Source organism: Hyperolius riggenbachi, chromosome 7 (assembly GCF_040937935.1).
Source record: "Hyperolius riggenbachi isolate aHypRig1 chromosome 7, aHypRig1.pri, whole genome shotgun sequence".
In the NCBI taxonomy this organism is placed as follows: Eukaryota; Metazoa; Chordata; class Amphibia; order Anura; family Hyperoliidae; genus Hyperolius; species Hyperolius riggenbachi.
In genome coordinates, this window is record NC_090652.1 from 292,282,086 (window position 1) to 292,302,700 (window position 20,615).

A 20,615-nucleotide genomic window follows, 5' to 3' on the forward strand; every position below is an offset into this window, starting at 1 on the left:
CTGCTGCCTGGCAACTGCTTGCTGAGCACACAGCTCAACAGTTTGTGGAAAAGAGGCCCCAGGCCTTGTTCACGTTGCGTTCCATTCCCGTGTCCGTCCGTGTTGGGTGAGTTTTGGTTTCCGGCGATTACCTGCGTGCTGTTTTATTGTGAACCGCTTTTCTAAGCGGTTTTGCCAAGCGATTGCGTTTTTTTTTTTCACTTCCTGACGTCAGTCAGGAAGTGAACTCTTTGATCCGGAAAAGAATAAATACAACGTATTTATTCTTAAAAACACAAATGCAATCGCTTCACAATGCGATTTTGTGAGCGTTTGAGTTTTTCCTATACCTTCCATTGAGGCAACATCGCCTCAAAAATGGCCCATGCAGCGCTTTTCTGAGCGGATCGGAAACAAACCGCTCAGATGTGAACTTTCTCATACAGAAGCATGGTGTAGCCACTTTCAGGGTGTCTTTGAAAAAAGTCTGCGCTTAAATTTGGCCAAAAATGCCTCTGGTCTGAACGAGCCCTCAGGGCCCATTAACACTAGAAGCGCTTTTCTGAGCATTTTGCGATTGACTAGGGTTTTTTAAAATCGCTCCCATTCACTTTCATTAAAACCGCGGTAAAATTTGTAGAAAAATTACTGGGATTTCGTTTTCACGTACGCGAAAATCGCAGCATTTTTTTTTTAAACTGCCTCTCCTTGCCCTGAATCTGTCTAAAGGTGGACACACACGCAGTATGGGGGCGAATCGAACTTCCGCAAAAGTTTGCGTTCACTGGCGATCGCGAACCACCGAAAGTTTGCCTGGAACCGTTCGCATGCGAACCTTTCAGGCCATCTCTAGTGCCTAACACTAACGACCCCCCTGGCGGTGCCTAACCCTAACCTTGACAGGGTTACATTAAATCCACTTACCGTTTTGCAGTTAAATAACTTCTGCAGTTTGGCTTATGTAGGGCGCTATTGATAAGTAACGTTACTGTGCACAATAACGTCTGCTGTTTGGCATATGAACGGCGCTATTGATAAATAACGTTAGTGTGTGCTGTTTTTCTTCTTTTTTCCCTGTGCGCCATTATTATGCAGTACTAACCATAATTGGTGATAAGCGTATCTTTTTAATGCGGCGCCAATTTTATGCATAGGCGCTGTGCGCCATTATTCACTGATCCGTTTCTGCACACCATGTGTGCCTGTACATGTGAAAAAACACGTTTTATAACAGAAGCTAATGTAATTGATAGAAAAAGTGTGTGCAGTGCTTCACTGCTGTCTGTTTTTATCTGCATGGGGAAAACACTTTCAAGTGTGCACTAGCCAATTGATTAACATTGGTTCTCAGTTTACCTGTGCAGAAAGCGAGCTGGGGGTGGGGGGTGTGGGGGGGTGGATCCCCAGTGACTTCTAGTTACGCCCCTGCCTGATACTGAGTCCAGAGGAAGGGGAGGATATCTGAGCATGAATCCTTAGAGGAAGGCGAGCAGAGAGAGGATACTGTTCAGGATGAGGAGCCTTCTACTTCTAAATCTCTTTAATATCTTTTTTCTGCAGAAGACACACCTGAATTGCTTAGGGCAATATATGAGAATGAAGGCATACAATTTACAGAGCCTGTACTTTCGGTACAAGATAAGATCTATAATGTTCTGAAGGTGTAGCCATGCAGGTCTTCTCCAGTTCATTCTTCACTGAGATTTTTACTGATCAGTGGAAAGATCCAGAACGTAGACCATTTATCCCAAACTCTGTTAAATGACTTTTTCCATTCGCAGAGTCGGATGAAGCTCCTTGAGCCATTAGGACACAGGTCTGTTGAAAGATCCCATGGATAAGAAGTCTGATGTCCTGATTAAAAGAGCTTGGGAAGCTACTATGTTCTGTTTTAAACCAGAAATGTCTTCTATTTGTGTAGCACGCAATCTTATGTCCTGAGTTGAGGCTGTAGAGGAAGATCTAGTTAAAGTGAACCTAAAGTCACCCCAAAAAAATGAGATGAACTCACCTGGGGCTTCCCTCAGCCCCTGCAGACTATCGGTGCCCTCGCAGCCCCGCTCCGATGGCCCAGGACCCGCCGGCGAACACTTCCAGTTTGGCCGTCACCGGCTAACAGGCATGGGAACGCGAGTGATTGTTCGCGTTCCCAGCCTGTATATCGCCCCCTATGCTGCTATTGCGGCCTCCTGGAACAATCACTCGCGTTCCCATGCCTGTCGGCCGGTGAAGGCCAAACCGGAAGTGCTCGCTGGCGGGTCCTGGGCCATGGGAGCGGAGCTGCGAGGGCACCGATCGTCTGCAGGGGGCTGAGGGAAGCCCCAGGTGAGTTCATCTCATTTTTTTGGGGTGACTTTAGGTTCACTTTAAGGGGGTTCCTCATGAAACTATTCTTCAGGCTATACTTTTTAATTTCTAAAGCCGTGGCCTTTCTAGAGGCCTTTCTATTGTGTTGGCATACAAGGAATCGTATGTGAGGCTGAGGGGCCAGGTGAGGAGGATTGAGGAAGAGGCCCGGAAGACAAAGAGGAGCCAGGGGCGGAAAATCCGCATTCTGCAGGAGCAGATAGGATTTGGGCCAATCCAAGCTGACAGGAAGAGCATTTGATTGGTTATTCATTGAAGGAAGTTATAAAGCAAGATGCTCATAGCAGCCAGATGCTCTTGGGATCACACAGGGTGCTGGGTATGTATTCTGCATTACAGGGATAAGTTATTTATGGCTTTTAGGGCCGGTTCATATGGGCTTCTGGTGCTGTCTGATTAAATGTAGGGCTGCTCAAATCCAATCCGGATAGTAGCTATCCGGATTTCTCTTAGTAAACCTGGGCGGGGGGGGGGGGGGGGGGGTTAATCTTACCTATCATGACGTCTTCTTCATCCGTCCCTCGGCACCTCCCACGATGCGCTCCAATCTGGCGTCACGTGGCTAAAAACACTTCCTCCTGGGTTGAAGGAGGAAGTGTATAGTCACGTGACGCCGGATTGGACCGAATTGTAGGAGGCGCCGAGGAACGGACAAAAAAGACGTCATGATAGGTAAGATTAAACTCCCCGCCCACGTTTACTGGGAGAAATCCAGATAGCTACTATCCGGATTGGATTTGAGCATCCCTGGTTAAATCCTTTTGTGCGAGTGTGCAGAAAAGCATTTTGCATCTTTCAGTGGCTTCTTTTTAGCATATTTCAGGTGATTGTCTGTTTTCAACCCTGCGGGGGGATGCCGCAGTAAAGGGCCCTTTCAATGAGCAGTTGATAGGAAGTGAAAAGCCTCTCAAACTCTCACAAATGCTCGCTGCCGCCTAGCAACTGCTTGCTACTGCCTGGCAACTGCCTGCTGAGCACACAATTCAACTGCCTGTGGAAATGGATCCTTCTTGACACTGAAACGTGAAAGCATCTTGCAGGAAAATTAGGGATAAAAACAATGTTCACACAAATGATGGTAAACATCGGAAAGTGATGAGTGCTGCATCCAACAGTAAACGTTGTGTGAGTGCCAGTGTGAATCGGCCATTATGCATGGTCCATTGTCAAAAACCTGAGCGGTTCTTGCCTTTTTCATGATTGCTAACTCAGTAAAGGACCAGCCCTTAAAGTGTTGCTATCATATAAATCTGGCATAGCGGGGTCTGAACCCTCTATAACAGTAATTATAGATTGACGGTATACCTTGAAATGAATGAGAGCACTCAGTATATGATTTTATATAAATAATTGTATTTGCTTATCATACAGCATATATACAAGATATGAACAGTTCCAAGTAGTGTTTCCTTCTAACAGTATTCCATCTCATCATGGCCTTTATAGCCAAGCGATCATCAATCTTCTAAGTACATTAAAAAAAGAACAGTTGTATTATATAGAATAAGATCAAAAGTAGTCTCATCTGTATCAATAGCTGTGTATCTAGTAGCTGTATAAAACTTGTAGTAATCTTCTTAAAGAAATAACATAAAAAAATAACTTCTTGCTAACATCTTAATAGAACTTAATGCTGAAAAATGAATAAAGTAAATCACCAGAATATTAAGCATATGACCCCTTCTGTCATCTCTTCAGCATCTAGAACCACTTGTGGGAAGGTAGCTTCTGCCTCATGTGTCTTCTCAGGAGATTGTTGGGCTTCTGCAAACTATGAGCTTTCAGCTCCTACTTTTATAGAAATTGAATGCAATATGGCTGCCTAATCTGGAATTTCCCTGAATCCCAGGTTCTGATTGGCTAAAGCTTCCATGCGTCTATGCTTTATCATGTTTTGAATACCTAATTCATAATATTATTGTTTATAAATTCCTTAATTATATTATCTTGTGAGAATTAACATAGTTTTGCCATGTTTACACATTCTGATTAGGTCATTTGTGATGCAGTTAATTAAAAATGGACGTCACCAGCCATCTTATCTGCTGGTTGACTTTTTTGACCCAGACATTGGACTTCCAAAAACATTAAACAATGTCATTTAGGACGCATTTCTGATAATGTTAATTAGTTTGGAATGTGTGTTCTTTCCCAAACAAGAAATGGGGCATGTTGACCCAAACAATCTGTGAATTACAGATATAGTAATGTAATGCTTATTTAAATACACAGGGCTTCTAATATAATCATTTAAATATAAAACTTATTATTTAATTCTTCCTAAAACCATTAATCTTATAAGATATAACTGCACATTAAAATTTAATATAAAATCATGTTCTATATATTTGCCTTTCTTTTATGAATAAATATAATAACTTCAACCGGCAGATATCAGCATTTCATCATGTTTAACTATTTGGGAAAACCCCTTGTTTTATATTTTTTAGAAGGCCTGTTCCCAAAACATCATGTGTTATCAGCTATGACTGTTCAGCTAGCTTAGATGTCCTTCAACCAAGAACAACATAAACAATCTCATGAAACTATTCTTCAGGCTATACCTTTAATTTCTAAAGCCGTGGCCTCTCTAGAGGCCTTTCTATTGTGTTGGCATACAAGGAATCGGGGACTCGTTTCCACATAAGGTCCCAGCACATTCTATGGGATCGTTATCTATTTCATGGGCAGAGAGAGCAAGCGCATCTTTAGATGCAATTAGATTGATAGCAGATTTCCCCACAAAATGCAACCAGATTGGCAGCAGATTCACACAAAATGCATTTTGACTGGCAGCTTCCCCATAAATCACATTAGGCAGCGTTCCCCATAAATCACATTAGGCAGCGTCCCCCATAAATTACATTAGGCAGCGTTCCCCATAAATTACATTAGGCAGTGTCCCCCATAAATAAACTACATTAGGCAACGGTCCCCCATAAAAAAAATTACATTGCCCCTTGCAGCTGACATGTCCCACGCCGTAGCTCTGCATTCAGCCTTCGGCCCGCGGTTTCCGCCGGTGCAGAGGGCGACCTCGAGGTCGTCTCTACTGCACATGCGCAAGCGCCGATGTCAATCAAGCCCATGTTGTCCGCAGTGTATTGCACGGGCGCAGAACTACTGTGCAGTGCACCAGAGGTGTAGCTGTGGGTGGGCAAGGGGGGGCACATGTCCCGGGGCACAGCACTGTAAGGGGGCGGAGCATGGCAGCTCCCTGGCTGCTCGAAGTGCCCCTGCTTCTCTACCGCCCTCCGCAGTGGAGTGCAGAAGTGTTAGCAGTAGAACAAAGGGAGGCACATCTGGCTAACTATAGGGGGGAAGGGAGGCACATCTGATCTGGCTATCTAAATGAAGGAAAGGGAGGCACATCTGGCTATCTAAACAGCATTTGTACATTTGGCTCCACCCATGACCACATTCTGATGCGTGGCCATGCCCTCTTTGTCCAGAGAGGGGCGCAAAAACTGTCTTTGAAAAGCCTAGCTACGCCTCTGCAGTACACCATGGACAACGTGGATCGGATTGACAGCGGTGCTCACTGTGAGGTCCTCAGTTTCCTGTTGTCCTCAGTTTCCCGTGGGAGGGATTTTGTAACCCAATTTATCCTTGGCGTTCAGCCCCGGCTGAGAGGAATCCACAAAGCACTGACTCATACGTGAATATCAAGGATTTATTTGTGACCTTAATGGACACTGGTAACTTCCTCAACCAGTAACACTTTTAACACAAATTTAAATTTCCCTTGCACATCACAGGTCAAAAATACCATCTTCTCCTCTTCACAGCCGGTGCACCGATAAAAGCTGCGGGATAAAAGGTCAGGTTACTTTAAACACTTTCAAAAATAAAATGGAGCTACAACAGATCTTATGTTTTTACAATCATTAACCACTTTTCGATACAACACTTTTGAACACAGTACCATATGCTGAGGTATTTGGGCTTGCATAAGGACCGGTCTACTGAGCAACTTCAATTCCTATTCAGTCTCAGTCCCTTGCTGCCAAGTCCAAGCTATGTTGCTCAGCAAAACCTTAGGGTTAGTGGTTCTCTTTATTATGGTACTGAAGCAACCTGCACAGTTCTTTTGGTTGGTATATGGCTCCAAAATGATGTCTATGCACTGATGGGATTCCTAAGCAGGAACAGTGCTGACAAGCATTTGCAGCAGTGGCATAACCAGGGGCACAAAAAAGAAAGGGCTACACCAAATCATTTATGAACATATGATACACTAAATTTCGGTCTCCCAATACTCGCCTTGTTATGCGACACATTACCCTAATTTGTTGAACTTGAGAAAAATACATATAAGGCTAGGGTTCTCAATGTGTTGTCAGGTAAACCATTTATTATGACACTGTACAAAAAGGCTTGACTACATGCAAAAATCAGCTATCTAAAACACTTTAAAACCTTGCTGGAGCATCTGTGCAGCACAATAATAATGAACACGACTCTGACCGATAACCTTCTAATCTAAGCAGGCAGTTCATACATTCCTCCACACATACTTGCAGCCATGGCGCCCACAAACGCACTTGAAAGCACTATAATTCAATGGCAGTTGCTTAACCGGATTTAAGGCAGCCCATAGGGAGCAGAGGGATCCAACTGTATGACAGCGAAAGACAGCACATATATTGCAATCCTGTACTTCTCACAGAGATAGTCCCATAATTGGTACAGCAGCAGCTACAAGCCATGCACATGCAATAGCGCTGATAGTCTCACCACCTCCGTCGTATGGTTCCTTCAGTGGGTACCCACTCTGTCAGCGACTTGCCACTGGGGTTTGGGTATTCGGAACGGAATTCCGCATATGTTTCCGTGTATGCCGGTGCATAAGCAGCACTCCAGCAGTCAGGCAATACACCCTCTCCCATACGTTTGGGTCATGCAGATCACACGGACGCCAACGGAACTTCCACCAATTAGGTCGGCATGCAGAGTGTGGAGTAAGTCACATGGACGCACAGGCTCCGCCCATCTACGCGTTTCCCGCCCCTAAACTGGGCGATTCGTCAGGATGTCCATTAAGGCGTCCTACAGTCCTTTCTTATAGTCCCCTCCCCATGTTAGCTCCACTTCTCTCTATTACGTGTCAGGCAGCCTCATTGTCGGAATTCCGTACAGCACATTCGGATATTCTTGGGAGGGAGGGAGAGGCATATCATTGGGTCCAGGCGTTTCTATGAGTGTATACACTTAAGATATAATATTCCACTCTTGGCTAGTCAATGTAGACGAGACTTTTTTGACTACAGAGTCCCAAGTCTTTTAACATTTTTTTGAGACAGCAACAAAGGGACAGAAAGGAGAACAAGAAAGCAAAGCAATGCATGACAGTTTTTTTCTCATTTTTTCCTCACTCCCTTTGACAGAAGGCAATTCATATTCACCACATGCAACTATCTCATACGCACAAACGGTACAAGCACACCTATTTCTATGGTCAGAGACATCTCAGGAGTATGCATGCAACCTTTTTCAGATAGGGTTTAAGACTAAATTCATTGTTGAGGCCACATGGGGATAAAGTCTGCAGTTTGAAAATCCACATACTTTCTTTACAGAGGAGTTCATTCCTCCAATCCCCCCGTCTCCCAGAAATCTTCAATCTATAAATCCCCTTAAAAAGCGTACCCTGCAATCTTGAACCATGCTGTTCTGCATAGTGCCTGCCCAACGTTGTGTCCATATTTTTATTTACAATGTTGCCCATGTGCTCCAATATACGTGCCTTCAAGGCTCTTTCTGTCATCCCTATATACATAAGGCCACAGGGGCAGGTGACCATATATACTACCCATTCTGAGTTACAATTAATAAATGACTGGTACTGAAGCAACCTGCACAGTTCTTTTGGTTGGTATATGGCTCCAAAATGATGTCTATGCACTGATGGGATTCCTAAGCAGGAACAGTGCTGACAAGCATTTGCAGAAGTGGCATAACCAGGGGCAGACTGACAAGTCATGGGGCCCTCGGTAATAGATTGGGCCCCGTACCAGTGTTGCCAACCTTTCACATTATTTTTTACAAAGATATAATTACTGACAACAGATATTTTATACCGATAAAAACCTCTGCACCGCGCAAAAAAAAAAAGTGTGGTCACTCACGCAACAGAATGTGGGAGTGGTCATGGGTGGGGCCAAATATACATGCATAATAGCAGTGGTGTAGAAGGTCTGCCAGAGAAGTTTGAGCTCTGCCATAGTGTTTCCCCCCCAAAATACATGTAATCTGACAGCATTTCACCAAAAATCTGTGCAATTTGGCAGAGGTTCCTCCAAAATACAGATAATATAGCAGTGGTTCCGCCAAAATATGCATAATCTGGCAGGGCATCACCCAAAATACATGTAATCTGGCAGCAGTGGTTCCCCCAAGATACACATTATCTGGAAGCAGCAGTTCCTCCAACATACACAATCTGGCAGCGGTTCCCCAACATAAACATAATCTGGCAGCAGAGGTTCCCCAAGAATACAATTAATCTGGCAGCAGTTCCCCAAAAAAATAGGTGCCCCCAGAATAGGTAACCAGGTCTATAGGTATCTCCAGTTGAAGTAACCAGGTCTATAGGTGTTCCTGGTATAGGTAGCCAGATCTATAGGTGTCAACAGCATAGTTAGCCAGGTCTATAGGTGTCCTCAGAATAGGTAGCCAGGTCTATAGGTGTCCCCAGTATATATAGCCAGGTCTATAGGTGTCCCCAGTATATATAGCCAGGTCTATGTTTCCCCAGAAGAGGTAGCCAGGTCTATAGGTGTCACCAGTATACGTAGACGGGTGTATAGGTGTCCCCCAGTATAGCCAGGTCTATAGGTGTCCCCAGTATAGGTAGCCAGGTCTATAGGTGTCCCCAGTATAGGTAGCCAGGTCTATAGGTACCCCAGAATAGGTATCCAGGTCTATAGGTGCCCCAGTATATGTAGCCAGGTGTATAGATGTCCCCAGAATAGCCAGGACTTCAGGTGTCCCTAGAAAGGAAGTCAGTGCAGTGAAGGGGGAGCTGTGTGTAGTGATGCTCAAATACCCCTTTTTAAAATTCGAGTTTGGTCGAATTCGAATAGTAAATTATTCGAGGTCAGTCGAATATTCGAGTCGAATAATTTTTACTATTCGATTCGACCTCGGACTTCGAGCTCACTATTCGAGTCGGTATTCGAGCTCACTATTCGAGCTGACTATTCGAATTGGCCTTAAATAGCTTCCAACACTTGTTTTGAGGGTGAATGATGCAAGAAACATCTTTTTTTCCAAGTAACAACAGCAAGTGATTATGTGGGGATGTTCCTTTAAAAAAAAATGTGGAAAGAGAAGTTGTGTCCTTAATTTTGTTCAGTAGTGTTACTGTATATACTTCTTCTTCTTCTTTATCTTTCTTCTTCTTCTTCTCGATCTTCTTCTTCTATTTCTTCGTCTTCGTCTTCGTCTTCTTTTTCAATATCGTCTTCTTCTTCTTCACGTATTTCTCTTTTCAATTTTTTTTTTAAAGAAATGCAGCTATTTTTTAACGTAACAAATAGCTGGTGGGCGCACGCATGTTGGAAGCGCCATTGTATGTGCTCCCTGGCAGTGGAAACACAAAGACAGCAGGAGGTAAATTCAGCAGCAGGAGGAGGAGGATGAGTGTGTGGCAGCAGGCAGTCAATGAGGCAGGCAGCTCGCCGTGACATAATAGCCCTGGTACCTAGCGGTGATACCAGGGCTGTAAATAAACACAACAGGAGGTCCCAGACAGCGGTCGTGCAGCCCACATTGTGTCCAATACACAACTGGGACAACACAGTTTTCAACCCGGGCACCTCAGAAAAATTAAACCTTTTTTTTTTTTTTTAATGGTTTGTTTGGTTTTGGTTTTGCAACCAATATAGCTATTGTTTGACGTAATAGCTGGTGGCAGAGTGGCAGCAGAAGGTAATTCTGTGTACCCTGGCAGTGGGAAACAAAGACAGACAGCAGCAGCAGGAGGAGGAATGGAGGAGTAGGCGAGCAGCTATTGTTTGACGTAATAGCTGGTGGCAGAGTGGCAGCAGAAGGTAAATCATCTGTGTACCCTGGCAGTGGGAAACACAGACAGACAGCAGCAGCAGCAGCAGGAGGAGGTATGGAGGAGTAGTGTGCAGTGGTGCTCAGCAGAGCTCGAATATTCGAGTAGCTCGAATATTCGAGCTCTTTTTCAGCTATTCGAGCTCGGTATTCGAGCTCCGAATAGCTGGAGCTATTCGAATGGGCTATCCGAGTACACTCGAATAGCCCATTCACTATTCGAGCTATTCGAGCAACCCGGCGCTATTCGAGCTCGGTACCGAGCTCGAATAGCGTCATAGCCCAGATTGATGTCCTTAGAGCCAATCAGAGGGCTCCCAGGCCCTCTGACGGCAGCCAATCACAGAGGGGGACCCTGGCCAGCCCCTACCCTATAAATAGCGGCCGCCATGTTCCGTTTCTCCATGCTTGCCTGAGACTTGTACAGAGAGAGAGTTGCTCCTTTGTGCTTTGGCTTAGCAAGTGCTCTATTGTGATCATTTACCTAGCATTTTTGCTCACCTACACCTGCCATATACACCTATATTGTTGTTAGTTAGATAGACATTGTATTTTAGTTAGTAGCTTGTGTGTTACATTAGAGACAGGCAGCTGCTGCAAGCTTACAGGTTTAGGCCTCAGGGGGGCCTTGCCTCTGTGGGCAGCTGTCCTCTGTTTATTTCTCTCATCTATACCAGTATTTCTGCTGTCCTTTACTAATAGTATTGTAGTTATACTGTACTAGGAGTAGGACACTCACTGACTGTCACTGTTTATAGGCTACTAGCTAGCTCCTGCGTGTGTGCACTCACTCACTGTCTGTGTGTACACACACTCTATTTCCTTCTGATTACTGATAGATTATTGTTAGTTAGTTGTACTTACTTACTACTTACTCTTACTGTACCCGTAGGGACACTCACTGTCACTGTTCATATAGGCTACTAGCTCCTGCGTGTGCGCACTGCACTCACTGTCTGAGTGTACACACACAACACACACTCTATTTCCTTCTGATCGCTGATTGATTATCGTAATTAGTTAGTTCTACTTACTGTTACTACTTACTCTTACTGTACTAGGAGTCTAGGACACTCAGTCACTGTCCATAGGCTACTAGCTCCTGCGTGCGTGCACTCACTGTCTGAGTGTACACACACCCACACTCCATTTCCTTCTGATCGCTGATTGATTATCGTAATTAGTTAGTTGTACTTACTGTTACTACTTACTCTTACTGTACTAGGAGTCTAGGACACTCAGTCACTGTGTTCATAGGCTACTAGCTCCTGCGTGCGTGCACTCACTGTCTGAGTGTACACACACAACACACACTCTATTTCCTTCTGATCGCTGATTGATTATCGTAATTAGTTAGTTCTACTTACTGTTACTACTTACTCTTACTGTACTAGGGGTCTAGGACACTCAGTCACTGTGTTCATAGGCTACTAGCTCCTGCGTGCGTGCACTCACTGTCTGAGTGTACACACACCACCCACACTCTATTTCCTTCTGATCGCTGATTGATTATTGTAATTAGTTAGTTCTACTTACTGTTACTACTTACTCTTACTGTACTAGGAGTCTAGGACACTCAGTCACTGTCCATAGGCTACTAGCTCCTGCGTGCGTGCACTCACTGTCTGAGTGTACACACACCACCCACACTCTATTTCCTTCTGATCGCTGATTGATTATTGTAATTAGTTAGTTCTACTTACTGTTACTACTTACTCTTACTGTACTAGGAGTCTAGGACACTCAGTCACTGTGTTCATAGGCTACTAGCTCCTGCGTGCGTGCACTCACTGTCTGAGTGTACACACACCCACACTCCATTTCCTTCTGATCGCTGATTGATTATCGTAATTAGTTAGTTCTACTTACTGTTACTACTTACTCTTACTGTACTAGGAGTCTAGGACACTCAGTCACTGTCCATAGGCTACTAGCTCCTGCGTGCGTGAACTCACTGTCTGAGTGTACACACACTAAATTTACTTGTGATTACTACTGATTATTGTAACTGCTAGTTGTACTTCCTGACTGTTACTACTTACTTACTGTACTAGGGGACACTCACTCAGTCACCTCACCAACCAACCCACTCCATTAAAGTACCCCACTTTTCACCCGCCCTTTTACAAAACTTTTGTCTATACGCCCAAAACATTTAAGATGTCTGGAAGTGGCAGCCAGCGCGGTTTGGGCAAGGGGAAGGGCAGCAAGGGAATCAGGAGGAGAGGGAGCAGCATTGTGGCAAGCCGCGGCCGCGGGCGCGCCACCATGCACAGTTCCGCAGCAGCAGCGTCAGTGGCTAACATTCCTCCCATAGCCACTGGCCGTGGACGCCTTGGGCGCCGCCCAGCAGGAGCATCTGCAACTCACGCTGCAGAGACACAGCAGCAGCAGCGTGTAGCACCTGCTCCCATTTTCCTCCAGCCGGGTCGGAAACGTCCCATTGAGGAAAAGGATGCAGACACTGTGGTGCAACTCATGACGGAGGATGAGCAGCCCGCCATCAGCTCTGCATCCGAGGCCTCCACCCTCACCACCACCACCACCACCACCCCTGTTCGCAGCAGCCGCCCAGCAGGGTCTGGGGAGGAGGCCAGTTCACCGTCACTCGCCGACCTGTCATTCAGCAGTCTTTTGACCCCAGGCATCATGAGTAAATTGTCTGCTGTTGTTGGCGATCTTGAGGAGGAGATGCTGATGGGCACTTTGGGGGATGAGGGATTGGACAGCAAGACTGTGGCGACAGTCAAGCAGCCCATCCATGCATCAGGAGAGGAGTTTGGGGGGTCCTCATCCCAGCAGGACATGTTTCAGGAGGGGGAGGATGATGATGACCCGGTGACAGACAGAGACTGGGTGCCACCACCTCCAGGGGATGTCGTCCTCAGCAGCTCTGAGGAGGAGGAGGAGGATGCGCTTGTGGGCCTTGCAAGGAGGCGCATCATTGCAAGCATTGGCAGCGTCCCACAGCCTGCTGGTGTCTCAGGCTCAGCAGCAGCAGCATCAGCCAGTACCACCACCAGCCGCACCCAAGCCCCCCCCCCAACCACCACAGGGAGACAGGCAGCAGCGCTTCCATGCCGTAGGGGGAAGTTTCTGTCACCAATCTGGCGGTTTTTCACCATGCCCACTGTGTACAGCAAGTACGCCACTTGCAACCACTGTCAGCGGAAGTTGAGCAGAGGTGCAGACCCCTTAAAGTTCAGCACCAGCTCGCTCATCAACCACCTTGCGGCTAAACATTTCCGCCAGCATGAGGAGTTCCAGAGGCTGAAGGCATCTGCTGCTGGCAGTGGCACCACACCCATCACTGCACAGCCTTCAGCAGCAGCAGCAGCAACAGCAGCCACCCGCCCTCCTGCTCCTCCAGCAGCACCAGCAGGAGTGCGGAAACGCACTGCTCCTCCCCCCTCTGCAACTCCTGCCGCCGACACTGAGGCCTGTTCTGGCAGCCAGTCCTCAGTGGCCTCCTCTGCTGTGTCTGCTGATTCCCGTGTCAGCAAAAGGCCACGCCAGAGCCTTTTGAGCGAGTCCTTCCAGGGGGTGGTTAGGGCTCTGCCTCCCAGCAGCCGTCGCGTGCGGCAGCTGAACGGCTTGCTGGCACGGGCCATGTGCTCCCAACTCCTGCCGTACACGCTCGTGCAGGAGGGGAGCGACATTCGTGCGCTGCTTGCTTGCGCAGCCCCAGACTGGCAGCTCCCCAGCAGACACTTCTTTGCCCGCAAGGCCATTCCTGCACTGCACCGCTTTGTGATGGCCAATGTGGAGCGAGGGCTGGAGCACGCGGTTGGTGAAAGGGTCCACGTCACCATGGACTCCTGGAGCAGCCGCTTCGGGACAGGCCGCTACCTGTCCTTCACTGTCCACTGGGTCAGCTTGGTGGAAGGGGGTGAGGATGGGAGAGCAGCAGCGGGCACAGCAGCAGCAGCAACACAGTGGGTGGTGCCACCCCGCAGGGTCAGGGGAACTGCAGCAGGTTCCTCCGATCCTCTGCCATCCTCCGGCACACCTGGCCAAACCCCCCGCCTCAGCAGCAGCGTGAAGGCCCGCCACTGCCAAGCGCTGCTGCACTTGGTCAGCCTTGGGAAGACCAAGCTGACGGCAACCCATGTGTTGGCCAAACTCCAGGAGCAGGAGAGGATTTGGCTGACCCCCAGAGGCCTCAGAGTCGGAGAGGTGGTGGCCGACAATGGGGCCAATCTGGTTGCCGCAATAGACAGGGGAAACCTGACCCACATCCCCTGTCTTGCCCACGTGCTGAACCTGGTGGTGCAGAAGTTCCTGCGCACCTACCAGGGGATGGGCGAACTGCTGGAAACGGCAAGGAATGTTGTGCGTCACTTCCGGCGCTCGGCTGCAGCCTGTGCGAGCCTGGAAGACGTGCAAAAGGAGCTGGATCTGCCACGCCATCGGCTGATCCTTGACGTTCCGACTCGCTGGAACTCCACCCTGGCGATGTTGGAGCGTCTGGTTGAACAGAGGCACGCTGTCAAACAGTACCTTGCCCTGGCCACTGTTTCCGCAGCTCAGAGAAGGGACAAGACCAGCAACATCCTGTCCATCGTCCCCGATGATGACTGGAGGCACATGCAGCAGGTGTGCTTAGTGCTGGCTCCCTTCCTGCAGGCCACAAACATGGTGAGCAGGGACCATGCTATGGTCTGCGAGTGGGTGCCCCTGGTTTCTCTGCTGAACAGGGCCCTCGATGCTTTGCTGGAACAGGGAGCGGCAGCCTTGGACCAGCAGGAGCGGCAACCAGCTGCGCAGTCCACCTCTGAGGAGGAGGAGGACTTGGTGGAGGTCCCTGACCTGGCTGCTGATGAGGGGGATCAGCACAGCGCAGCTGAGTTGGTGCGGGGGTGGAGAGAGGATGAGGCGGCAGAGGAGGAGGATGAGGACAGCACTGACGTCGATGTGCCAGCAGACGTGGCCCGCCTCTTCCCAATGGCAGCGCACATGCTGACGTGCCTGCGCAGGGACCCCAGGGTGATCCAGATGAAGCAGAGGGAGGACATCTGGATCAGCATGATGTTGGACCCACGCCTCAAGGGGAAGTTGAGCCAGTTCCTGCCGCCTGCAGGAGGAGACCCAGCGCAACAAATAAGGAGCTTGCAGCAGGCCCTTGTTGAGCGCTTGGAGGAAGCCTTCCCCCAGCCTTCCACCCCCACTGTCCAGCAGCCAGCACAGAGGCAGCAGCAGGTGCCTGCATCCACTAGGGATGAGCGTAATGACCTAATTACGAATTTCCGAAATTTCGCGAAATTACTACAATTACGATTTTAGCAGTAATCGAAATTTCGTAATTTTCGCAAATTACGCAAATTTTCGTAATTACGATTACGAAATTTAGTATTTTAAAGTTTGCAAAGGTTTCTATCCCTCTAGATGCCTTCGTAATCGAAATTTCACTCCCGTAATGACGAATTTCGTGTCTCCAACCGAAATTTTACTGTTTCAGGTTTGTAAGGGTTTCTATCCCTCTAGATGCCTAAAATGAATAGGCCAGCCAGCCAGCCTCCCTCCCTCTCTCCAGAGATCTGTAGTACTTCAAAACCATACTCACATTCATGACATGTCCAGGGATCAAACCCAGGCCAACCACATGGAAGACAGCTATGCTCACCACCATACCACCAAACACACACTAAATAGACTGCTAACCTAAATCTTACTTGTAGACAGTCATATGAGACACATGCTGGGTGCAGGGCTTTGTGATTGGACCATGCGATAGAGTGAGGTGCAAAAATGAAATCATGCCTAGCAGAGGATGGTTTCACAGTGCTAAATGCTAGGCTGGCTGTGGTGCAATTGGTTAGTGTGTCTGGCTGGTAACAGCAAGGTTACAGGTTCAATTCCATCCAGGCATGTCTTTTCCTTTTGCGTTCAACAGTTGTCCAAACAGAGCCAACAGAGCCCCAGATAGCCATGTAGAGTTAGGTCACAGCTAGCCTGGCTGTGGTGCAATTGGTTAGTGCGTCTGGCTAGTAACAGCAAGGTTACAGGTTCGATTCCATCCAGGCATGTCTTTTCCTTTTGCGTTCAACAGTTGTCCAAACAGAGTCAACAGAGCCCCAGATAGCCATGTAGAGTTAGGTCACTGCTAGCCTGGCTGTGGTGCAATTGGTTAGTGCGTCTGGCTGGTAACAGCAAGGTTACAGGTTTGATTCCATCCAGGCATGTCTTTTCCTTTTGCGTTCAACAGTTGTCCAAACAGAGCCAACAGAGCCCCAGATAGCCATGTAGAGTTAGGTCACAGCTAGCCTGGCTGTGGTGCAATTGGTTAGTGCGTCTGGCTGGTAACAGCAAGGTTACAGGTTCGATTCCATCCAGGCATGTCTTTTCCTTTTGCGTTCAACAGTTGTCCAAACAGAGCCAACAGAGCCCCAGATAGCCATGTAGAGTTAGGTCACAGCTAGCCTGGCTGTGGTGCAATTGGTTAGTGTGTCTGGCTGGTAACAGCAAGGTTTGATTCCATCCAGGCATGTCTTTTCCTTTTGCGTGCGCGCGCTGCGCCATTGAACCCCATGGGGTATTTTGCGTGCGTAAAACTTTACGCATGCAAAACTTTGTGCTCGGTGTTTGGACAACTGTTGAACTCAAAAGGAAAAGACATGCCTGGATGGAATCGAACCTGTAACCTTGCTGTTACCAGCCAGACGCACTAACCAATTGCACCACAGCCAGCCTAGCATTTAGCATTGTGAAACCATCCTCTGCTAGGCATGATTTCATTTTTGCACCTCACTCTATCGCATGGTCCATGGTCCAATCACAAAGCCCTGCACCCAGCATGTGTCTCATATGACTGTCTACAAGTAAGATTTAGGTTAGCAGTCTATTTAGTGTGTGTTTGGTGGTATGGTGGTGAGCATAGCTGTCTTCCATGTGGTTGGCCTGGGTTTGATCCCTGGACATGTCATGAATGTGAGTATGGTTTTGAAATACTACAGATCTCTGGGGGGAGAGAGAGAGAGAGAGAGAGGGAGAGAGAGGGAGAGAGAGAGAGGGAGAGAGGAGAGAGAGGGAGAGGGAGAGAGAGGGAGAGAGAGGGAGAGAGAGGGAGAGAGAGGGAGAGAGAGGGAGAGAGAGAGAGGGAGAGAGAGGGAGAGAGAGGGAGAGAGAGAGAGGGAGAGAGAGAGGGAGAGAGGGAGAGAGAGAGGGAGAGAGAGAGAGAGAGAGAGAGAGAGAGAGAGAGAGAGAGAGAGAGAGAGAGAGAGAGAGAGAGAGAGAGAGAGAGAGAGAGAGAGAGAGAGAGAGAGAGAGAGAGAGAGAGAGAGAGAGAGAGAGAGAGAGAGAGAGAGAGAGAGAGAGAGAGAGAGAGAGAGAGAGAGAGAGAGAGAGAGAGAGAGAGAGAGAGAGAGAGAGAGAGAGAGAGAGGGGGAGGGGGAGAGAGGGAGAGAGGGAGAGAGGGAGAGAGGGAGAGGAGGAGGAGGAGGAGGAGGAGGAGCTGGCTGGCTGGGCTATTCATTTTAGGCATCTAGAGGGATAGAAACCCTTACAAACCTGAAACAGTAAAATTTCGGTTGGAGACACGAAATTCGTTATTACGGGAGTGAAATTTCGATTACGAAATTGTAAATTACGATTTGAAAATTAATTACGAAATTACGAATTTGGGTCGTAATGTTAAATTTCGCATTCGTAATAAAAGCAGTTCGAAATTTCGAAAATTTTGGCTCATCTCTACATCCAGCAGCAGCAAGCGCCCCACAGACCTGCTGTCTCTCAGCCACGAGCTCTACAGGACTGTAGAGGCTCCGGCAGCAGTGACTAGAGAGGAGATGCATGCAGCAGCATCCTCCTCCGGTCACAGCCAGCGCCTGACCCGCATGGTGGCTGACTACATGGGGTCGTACAGCGGGCTTGACAGCGATGCCCCTGTTGATCCCATGGAGTATTGGGTCAAGCGCATGGAGATCTGGAGCGAGCTGGCGCAGTACGCCCTGGAAGTGCTGTCCTGCCCCCCTTCCAGCGTGCTGTCCGAGCGCTGCTTCAGTGCAGCTGGTGGCGTGGTCACCGAGAAACGCTCACGTCTGTCTCACAAGTCTGTGGACAGACTGACGTTTCTCAAGATGAACCAGGCGTGGGTGGAAGGCGAGTTCCTGGCCCCTGTTGTCGGCGAGAGGGGGACATGAACTGGCTGCCGGAACCATCGTTAATGTGCCTTACCACCCTTTACCACCTCCTGGCTCCTGCTCACTAAGCCAGCCTGGTTCACTTTGACTATTACGTCGCCTGCAGCCACACATTTTACACCTACAGTGGGCTGCTGTGTACTGCCCTTCTGCTGTCTGTCTGTGTTTCCCACTGCCAGGGTACACAGAATTACCTTCTTCTGCTGCCACTCTGCCACCAGCTATTACGTCAAACAATAGCTATATTGGTTGCAAAACCAAAAACCAAAAAACCATAAAAAAAAAAAAAGGTTTAATTTTTCTGAGGTGCCCGGGTTGAAAACTGTGTTGTCCCAGTTGTGTATTGGACACAATGTGGGCTGCACGACCGCTGTCTGGGACCTCCTGTTGTGTTTATTTACAGCCCTGGTATCACCGCTAGGTACCAGGGCTATTATGTCACGCTGCCTACCTGCTGCCACACTCACACTACTCCTCCATACCTCCTCCTGCTGCTGCTGCTGCTGTCTGTCTGTGTTTCCCACTGCCAGGGTACACAGATGATTTACCTTCTGCTGCCACTCTGCCACCAGCTATTACGTCAAACAATAGCTGCTCGCCTACTCCTCCATTCCTCCTCCTGCTGCTGCTGTCTGTCTGTGTTTCCCACTGCCAGGGTACACAGAATTACCTTCTGCTGCCACTCTGCCACCAGCTATTACGTCAAACAATAGCTATATTGGTTGCAAAACCAAAACCAAACAAACCATTAAAAAAAAAAAAAAAAGGTTTAATTTTTCTGAGGTGCCCGGGTTGAAAACTGTGTTGTCCCAGTTGTGTATTGGACACAATGTGGGCTGCACGACCGCTGTCTGGGACCTCCTGTTGTGTTTATTTACAGCCCTGGTATCACCGCTAGGTACCAGGGCTATTATGTCACGGCGAGCTGCCTGCCTCATTGACTGCCTGCTGCCACACACTCATCCTCCTCCTCCTGCTGCTGAATTTACCTCCTGCTGTCTTTGTGTTTCCACTGCCAGGGAGCACATACAATGGCGCTTCCAACATGCGTGCGCCCACCAGCTATTTGTTACGCTCAAAAATAGCTGCATTTCTTTAAAAAAAAAATTGAAAAGAGAAATACGTGAAGAAGAAGAAGACGATATTGAAAAAGGAGAAGAAGATGAAGATGAAGATGAAGATGAAGATGAAGAAGAAGAAGAAGATGAAGAAGAAGAAGAAGATGAAGAAGAAGAAGATGATGAAGAAGACAATATAGAAGAAGAAGAAGATATAGAAGAAGAAGATCGAGAAGAAGAAGAAGAAAGATAAAGAAGAAGAAGAACAAGTATATACAGTAACACTACTGAACAAAATTAAGGACACAACTTCTCTTTCCACATTTTTTTTAAAGGAACATCCCCACATAATCACTTGCTGTTGTTACTTGGAAAAAAAGATGTTTCTTGCATCATTCACCCTCAAAACAAGTGTTGGAAGCTATTTAAGGCCAATTCGAATAGTCAGCTCGAATAGTGAGCTCGAATACCGACTCGAATAGTGAGCTCGAAGTCCGAGGTCGAATCGAATAGTAAAAATTATTCGACTCGAATATTCGACTGACCTCGAATAATTTACTATTCGAATTCGACCAAACTCGAATTTTAAAAAGGGGTATTTGAGCATCACTAGTAGTGTGAGTGTGGCAGCAGGTAGGCAGCGTGACATAATAGCCCTGGTACCTAGCGGTGATACCAGGGCTGTAAATAAACACAACAGGAGGTCCCAGACAGCGGTCGTGCAGCCCACATTGTGTCCAATACACAACTGGGACAACACAGTTTTCAACCCGGGCACCTCAGAAAAATTAAACCTTTTTTTTTTTTTTTTAATGGTTTGTTTGGTTTTGGTTTTGCAACCAATATAGCTATTGTTTGACGTAATAGCTGGTGGCAGAGTGGCAGCAGAAGGTAATTCTGTGTACCCTGGCAGTGGGAAACACAGACAGACAGCAGAAGGGCAGTACACAGCAGCCCACTGTAGGTGTAAAATGTGTGGCTGCAGGCGACGTAATAGTCAAAGTGAACC

General features: G+C 47.6%; 1 protein-coding gene across 1 annotated transcript in view; it reads left to right on the forward strand.

Annotated features, from left to right (window-relative positions):
* The first annotated feature begins 27 nt into the window (after positions 1-27).
* LOC137525872 (protein mono-ADP-ribosyltransferase PARP15-like) overlaps positions 28-20,615 on the forward strand; it is an 83,822-nt gene continuing 63,234 nt past the window's right edge. Inside the window, exon 1 of the mRNA XM_068247085.1 lies at positions 28-106. The gene's annotated coding sequence lies outside the window, so the exon portion shown is untranslated. The remainder of the gene's footprint in view (positions 107-20,615) is intronic.